This window comes from Stenella coeruleoalba, assembly GCF_951394435.1.
Source record: "Stenella coeruleoalba genome assembly, chromosome: 19".
In the NCBI taxonomy this organism is placed as follows: domain Eukaryota; kingdom Metazoa; phylum Chordata; class Mammalia; order Artiodactyla; family Delphinidae; genus Stenella; species Stenella coeruleoalba.
Window position 1 is genome coordinate 26,260,299 of NC_137165.1, and position 8,944 is coordinate 26,269,242.

Sequence of the window (8,944 nt, forward strand, 5' to 3'; positions counted from 1 at the left end):
ATGGACCTAGAGACTATTATACAGAGTGAAGTAAGTCAGAAAGAGAAAAACAAATATCATATATTAACATATATATGTGGAATCTAGAAAAATGGTATAGGTGATCTTATTTGCAAAGTGGAAATCAAGTCACAGTTGTAGAGAACAGACGTATGGTTGCCAGGGGGGAAAGGTGGGGTGGTGGGATGCATTGGGAGATTGGGATTGACATATATACACTACTATGCATAAAATAGTTAACTAATGAGAACCTACTGTATAGCACAGGGAACTCTACTCTGTTCTCTCTGGTGACCTAAATGGGAAGGAAATCCAAAATAGAGGGGTATATATATATATATATATATATATATATATGATTCACTTTGCTGTACAGCAGAAAATGACACAGCAGTGTAAAGCAACTATGCTCCAATTAAATATATATATATCCTCATTGAAATATATCTTCATTGAAATTTCAGTTTTGTGACTAATAATTTTAGCTTTTAGTCATTGTTTTGTATTTCTTTTTTTACATTTAAAATGCCTTAGCATCACAGAATTAGTCTGTTGGATTCTTGGAAATTTTCTGGTATAATTTCTTAATTTTATATCCAACATGTTAAGGTACATATAAGTATGCATTTTGTGCAAGTTCATGAAGCACAGCTTCCTAATCTAGACTAGAACTGATTCCCTATTTTGCTCTGAATAATAGTTAACAACATGTTAAGACATAAAAAGAATAAAATAGCAAAGCATAACATAACATAGCATAAAATGTAGGGCCCAGATTGGTCACTAGTAAACTCCACCAAACACTTTAAGAAATAATATACCAAGTCCCTATAATGTCTTCCAGAGTTTGAAGCAGAGGGGACACTTCTTAAACCACCCTATGAGGCCAGTATTACTCTAACACTAAAACCAGTCAAAGACATTATAAAAATAAAACACCAAAAAATCCCCACTATAGACCAATATATCCCATGAATATAGATGCAAAATTCCTCAGCAAAATATTAACAAGTCAAATCTAACAATGTTCAAAAAAATTATATACCACAACAAAGTAAGATTTATTCATGTTGTGCAAGGCTGGTTCAACATTAGAGTGTCAAATAATGTAGTTCATCACATCAGACTAAGAAATAAAAATCATATAATTCCAACAACAGATGCAGAGCAATTAACTGACAAAATCCACCACACTTTTGTGATAAATAAAAAACACACAAAAGTTTAAGCAAACTATGAAATAGAGGGTGTTTCCACAACTTGATAAAGAACATCTACAGGAAAACCCTTGGCTACCATCATACTTCATAGTCAGAGAAAATAAGCTTTCTTGAGCAGGAATGTTCCCTCTCATCACTTCATTATTGTACTCAAAGTTCTAGCTAATGCAATAAGAGAAGAAAAGGAAATAAAAGGATACAGATTTAGGTGAAATAAATAAAACTGTATTTTTTCAAGTATGACATGATTACCTATGTAGAAAATCCAAAAGAATTAATAAAGGATTCCTGGAACTAGTAAGTGGTTATAGTAAGATTGCAGAATACAAGTTTAATATACAAAAGTCAATCAATTTTATACACCAGCAATAAACAAGTAGAATTTGAAATTTAAAAAGTACTATTTATGGTAGCATCCTTAAAAATGAGATACTTAGGCATAAATCTAAAAATATATGTCCAAGATCTATATGAGACAATTATAAAAACAATAAGACAAAAAGAAACAACTGCATAAATACGAGATTTTCCATGTATATGGATACAAAACCTCAAATTTGTCTAGATGTCAGCTCTTCCAAAATCAAACTACAGATTCAATGCAAATCAAATCAAATATTCAGCAAGTGACTTTGTGGATATTGACAAATTCATTACAAAGTGTATATGGATAGGCAAAAGACTGAAAATAGCCAACATAATACTGAAAGAGAGGAACAAAGTAGGAAGACTGGCACTATGAACCTTCAAGACTTACTATAAAGCTTCAGTAATCAATATTACAGTGTAATATTGGTGAAAGAATAAACAAATAGATCAATGGGTCAGAATAGAGAGCTCAGAAATATACTCCCATAAAATATACTCAACTGATCTTTGACAATGGAGCAAAGGCATACAATGGAGAAAATATAGTCTTTTCATCAAATGGTGCTGGGTGGAATGAATAGATATCACTATGCAGAAAAAAAAAAGAAAAGAAAATGAACAGACATTGTACTGTTAACAAAAATTGCTCAAAATGGATCATAAATATAAAATACAAAACTATAAACGTCCTAGTAGATAACACAGAAGGAAATTTGTATGACATTAGCTATGGTGGTGACTTTTTAAATTCAGTACCAAAGCACAAGCTATGAAAGAAATAATTGATAAGCAAACTTTATTAAAATTAAAAACTTTTGTTCTGCAGAAGACATGGTGAAGAGAATGAGAAGATAAGCCACAGACTGGGAAAAAATATTTGCAAAAGACTTAGATAAAGGCTGTTATTTGATACAAAGAACACTCAAAATTCAACAGTAAGAAAACAAACAAGCTGACTAAAAAATGGACAAAAGATCTAAGTGCACATCACACCAAAGAAGATATATAGATGACAAATAAGCATATGAAAAGCTGCCCCACATCACGTCATTATGGAAATGCAAATTAATACAATAGTGAGCAGCACTACGCACCTATTAGAATGGTCAAAATCCAAAACACTGACAATAATGAATGACAGTGAGAATGTGCAACTCTCATTTATTCCTGGTGGGAATGTAAAATGGTAGAGCCACTTTGAAGACAGATTGGCAGTTTCTTACAAAAGGAAACACTCTCCTACCATAGAATCCAGTAATTGTGCTCCTTGATATTTGCCCAAATGAATTAAAAACTTATATGCACACAAAAACCTGTACATGGATATTTATAGCAACTTAATTTACAATTGACAAACCTTGAAAGCAACTAAGATGTAGTAGATTGCTTTAGTAGGAGAACGGATAGATTGACTGTGGTGCATCCAGACAATGGAATATTCTTTGCTAAAAATAAATGCCCTATTAAGCCATGAAAATATATAGAGGAATCTTAAATGCATATTACTAAGAGAAGCCAATTGAAAAGTTATATACTGTAAGATTCCATCTATATGACAATCTGGAAAAGGTAAAACTATGGAGACAAAAAAAAAGATCAGTAGTTTCCAGTGGCTGCTAGGGAGGAGGGAGGGATAAATAGCTAGAACACAGAAGGCAGTGAAAATATTCTGTATGACACTACAATGGTAGATACATGTCATTGTATATTTGTCCAAATCCATAAATATATAACACTATAACACCAAGAGTGAACCCTAATGCAAATTATAGACTTTGGTTGATAATGATGTGTCAGTGTAGGTTCATTGATTGTAACGAATGTACCTCTCTGGTATGGGATATTGATAAGGAGCGAGTCTTGTGGGTGGGTTTGTCAGGATATATGAGAACTCTCTGTACATTTTGCTTAATTTTGCTGTGAACTTAAAACTGCTCTAAAAATAGACTATGTATATATTTTAAATTGGAGAAGCCAGGATAAATAACCAAAAAATTGGGTTTAAGTTTAAGAAAATTGAAAATAGCAAGGCATGAACACAGTCACACATACACACATGTTAAATTGTGGCTTCTGATCTCCCTTAGGAGTAGAGCAATTTAAATAGAGCTGGGGAAGACAGCCTGTGCTGCATAAGAATGGTTTTATGTATCAGTTTGTTAACATTGAAATATGTCTCTGGACCTCTCAGCCCAAGATATATAAAATCTATGGGCTTGGGTAAGACCATCACTTGAAGTTTGTTTATAGTTTTTCCATATGAGCTCTGTTGCTCTACTTAGGTTCCATCAGTGATACATTTTACATTTGGAAATTCCTCTTGATTTCTGAACATGAAACCACTGCAAGCTATGGGCAGTTTTTTTTCAACTTTCTCAAGACCAAAGAATATGCCGTACTGCTAGACTACAGCCATGTATTAGCAATCTACAGTTTCTGCCCTTGAGGGTTGACAGCTCAGTGAGGGAAAATAGTATTTTGAAAGCTGTGGGAATTCAATCATCAACTATGCTCTCATGGGCTCTCTTCCAAGGTATTGGGCCTGATTAAAGGAAATGTTACTTTTAGAAGTGTGCATTGCTATCAAGCAAAAGCAAAATCAACAACAAAACAAAACAAAAACCAAAGAAAAGCATATTGTTATTATGATCCTTCTGTGTTCCATCTTAGCCATACTGCATTTCCCTATTTGTTCATTTGTTTTCTTTCATTGTCAGAAGCGAGATTTTGGTGTGTGTGTGTGTGTGTGTGTGTGTGTGTGTGTGTGTGTGTTGTGTATGTTGAGATTTTTTTTTATGTTGGGAGTTACCAAATACAAAATACAGATATAACTAAATCACTCATTTCCTTCTTTTATTGTCAGAAGGCACCAAAAACAGATCAAGAGACCTTTACTTGCATAAACAGGTGTGAGGCCAAATTTAGGATTTTCTATTGAGACAGGAAGTAACAGAGTTTTTGTAGATACAGGAGCAGACGTCCTAGTCCAGGATCCACAATTTAGATGTTTAGAACTCAAAATGGATAACACCAACTGTCCAAGTTTAGGAACAGTTTATTTCCGCTCATATGTATTTGAGGAAATGGGGAGGGCTGTGTTTTTAAAAAGAGAGGTTGGGGCTTCCCTTGTGGCACAGTGGTTGAGAGTCCACCTGCTGATGCAGGGGACATGGGTTCGTGCCCCAGTCCGGGAAGATCCCACATGCCGCGGAGTGGCTAGGCCCATGAGCCATGGCCACTGAGCCTGCGCGTCTGGAGCCTGTGCTCTGCAACGGGAGAGGCCACAACAGTGAGAGGCCCGCATACCACACACACACACACACAAAAAAAAAAAAAAAAAAAAAGAGAGGTTGTTTAACCTCAAAACTGAAGGCAGATAAAGACAGGATTATTTTTTTTATTGAAGTGTAATTGACATTATATTAGTTTCAGTGTACAACGTAGTGACTTGATATTTTTATACACTAAAAAATGATAACAAGATAAGTCTAGTTACAATCTGTCACCATGCAAAGTTATTAAAAAATATTGACTATATGTCTTATGCTGTACATTACATCCATGTGACTGATTTATTTTATAACTAACTGGAAGTTTGTACCTCTTAATTTCCCTCACCTATTTCTCTCATCCCCCCCACCCACCTCCTCTCTGGCAACCACCTGTTAGTTCTCTGTATCTATGAGTCTATTCTGTTTTGTTACATTTATTCATTTCTTGTGTTTTTCAGATTCCACATATCAGTGAAATCATAAAGTATTTCTCTTTCTCTGTCTGGCTTATTTCATTTAGCATAATACCCTCCAGGTCCATCCATGTTTTTGCAAATGGTAAGATTTTATTCTTTTTTTATGGTTAATGATCCATTGTATAAACATAGCACATCGTCCTTATCCATTTATCTATCAGTGGTCACTTAGGTTGTTCCCATATCTTGGTGATTGTAAATAATGCTACAATAAACACTGCGGTGTATATATCTTTTTGAGTCCGTGTTTTTATTTTCTATGGAAAAATATTCAGAAATGAAATTACTGGATAGAACAGTAGTTTTATTTTTAATTTATTGGGGAAATTTAATAATATTTTCCATAGTGGTTGTACCAATTTACATTCACACCAATAGTGCATAAGTGTTCCCTTTTCTCCACATCCTCACCAGCATTTATCATTTGTTGTCTTTTTCACAACTATTCTTACAGGTGTGAGGTAGTATCTCATTGTGGTTTTGATTTACATTTCCCTGATGATTAAGAATGTTGGGGCTTCCCTGTTGGTGCAGTGGTTGAGAGTCCGCCTGCTGAGGCAGGGGACATGTGTTCGTTCCCTGGTCCAGGAAGATCCCACATGCCGCAGAGCGGCTGGGTCCGTGTGCCATGGCGACTGAGCCTGCACATCTGGAGCCTGTGCTCCGCAATGGGAGAGACCACAACAGTGAGAGACCCGTGTACCACCAAAAAAAAAAAAAAAAAAAAAGAATGTTAAACATCTTTTCATGTGTCTGTTGCCTAGTTGTATGACTTCAGAAATAAGTTTTTCCAGCCCTCTGCCCACTTTTAATAGGTTTTTTTTTTTTTGAGTTGAATGAGTTCTTTGTATATTTTGGATATTAACCTTATCAGAAATATTGTTTGCAATATCTTCACCCATTCTGTAGGTTGCCCTTTGGTTTTGCTAATAGTTTCCTTAGCTGTGCAAAAACTTTTTAGTTTAATGTAGTTCCATTTGATTGTTTTTGCTTTTCTTTCCCTTGCCTGAGGGGACATATCCAAAAAATATTGCTAAGACAGATGTCAAAGAGAGTATGGCCTATGTTTTCTTCTAGAAGTTTTATGGTTTCAGGTTTTACGTTTAAGTCTTTAATGCATTTTGAGTTTATTGTTATATTTGGTGTGAGAAAGTAGTCCAATTTGATTCTTTTGCATGTAGCTGTTCACTTTTAACAACATGATTTATTGAAAAGGCTGTCTTTTCCCCATTGATTATTCTTGCCTCCTTTGTCACAGATTGATTGACCATAGAAGTGTGGGTTCATTTCTGGGCTCTATATTCTGTTCAATTGATGAATATTTCTGTTTTTGTACTAATACCCATACAGTTTTTAATATTTTTTCATGTTAAGGCATTTTATTTTAAATATAGCAGAGTGTACACACCAATACCAAAATTACAGTCTATCCCTCCCCTCTACCTTTTCCCCATGGTAACCATAAGATTGTTCTCTAAGTCTGTGAGTCTGTTTCTGTTTTATAAATAAATTCATTATTTATTTTTATATTCCACATATAAGCTATATCATATGATATTTGTCTTTCTCTGTCTGATTTACTTCACTTAGTAAAGTGAAGGTCCATCCATGTTGTTGTAAATGGCATTATTTCATTGTGAGTAATATTCCTTTGTATATATTTACCACAACTTCTTTTTCCATTCTTTTGTCAGTGGACATTTAAGTTGCTTCCATGTCTTGGCTACTGTAAACAGTGCTTCAGTGAACATTAGGGTGCATGTATCCTTTTGAACCATGTTTTTCTTTGGATATACACCTAAGAATGGGATTGCTGAATCATATGGTAGCTTTATTTTTAGTTTTTTAAGGAACCTCCATACTGTTCTCCATAGTGGCTGTACCAATTTACATTCCCTCAACAGTGTAGGAGAGTTTCCTTTCCTCCACACCCTCTCCAGCATTTATTGTTTGCAGATTTTTTGATGTTGGCCATTCTGGCTGGTATGAGGTGATATCTCATAGTAGTTTTGATTTGCATTTACCAAATAATTAGTGATGTTGGGCATCTTTTCATGTGTCTCTTAGCCATCTGTATTTCTTCTTTGGAGAGATGTCTCTTTAGGTCTTCTGCCCATTTTTCTATTGTTTTTTTTTTTGTTGTTGTTTTTAAATTGAGCTGCATTGACTCTTTGTAAATTAAGGAGTCTAATCACTTATTGGTCGCATCAGTTGCCAATATTTTCTCCAATTCTGTGGGTTGTCTTTTCATTTTGTTTATGGTTTCCTTTGCTGTGCAAAAGATTTTGAGTTTAATTAGGTCCCATTTTTTATTTTCCATTACCAGAGGAGGGGGATCAAAAAATATCTTGCTACAGTCTATATCAGAGTGTTCTGCCTATATTTTGCTATAAGAGTTTTATAGTATCTGTTTTATAGTATCTGTTTTATAGTATAGTTTTATAGTATCTATTTTATCTTACATTTAGGTCTTTTATCCATTTTGGATATATTTTTGTGTATAGTGTTAAAGAATGTTCTAGTTTTATTTATTTATTTTTTTTACTTGTAGCTGTCTAGTTTTCAAGCACAATTTATTAGAGAGAATCTTTCATTCATTTTATAGTTTTGCCTCCTCTGTCATAGATTAATTATCCATATTAATTATCAAATTATCCATATTTGATTAATTATCAAATATCCATATATCCATTGATCTATATTTCTGTTTTTGGTGTCAGAACCATATTATTTTGTAGTGTAGTCTAAAGTCAGAAAGCATGATTCCTCCCTCTCTGTTTTTCTTTCTCAAGATTGCTTTGGCTACTCGCAGTCTTTTTTTGTCTCCACACAACTTTTAAAATTTTTTGTTCTAATTCTGTGAAAAATGCCACTGGTAATTTGATAGGAATTGCATTGAATCTGTAGATTGCCTTGGGTAGTGTAGTTATTTTTACAATATTGATTCTTCTAATCCATGAATATGGTATATCTCTCTGTTTGTGTCATCTTTGATTTCTTTCATCAGCGTCTTACACTCTTTGGAGAACAGGTCTTTTGTCTTCTTATGTAGGTTTATTCCTAGGTATAAACCTAGGTATTCTTTTTGATGTGATGGTAAATGGGATGATTTCTTTAATTTCTCATTATGATCTTTCATTATTAGTGTGTAGCATCTTTAGGATTTTCTATGTATAATATGTCATCTGCAAAGTGACTTAGTTTTCTATGTATAATATCACGTCATCTGCAAAGTGACAAAGTTTAACTTCTTTTCCAATTTGGATTTGTTTTATTACTTTTTCTTCTCTGATTGCTGTGGCTAGAACTTCCAAAACTATGCTGAATAAAAATGGTGAAAATGGATATCTTGTCTTGTTCCTGGTCTTAGAGGAAATGCTTTCAGCATTTCACCATTGAGTATGATATTACCTATAAGTTTGTCATATATAGTCTATATTATGTTGAGGTTTGTTCCCTCTATGCCCACATTCTGGAGAGTTTTTATCATAAATCGCTGTTGAATTTTGTCAAAAGCTTTTTCTGCATCTATTGAGATGATCATATTGTTTTTATTCATCAATTTGTTGATGTGGTCTGTCACACGGATTGATTTGTGGATACTGAA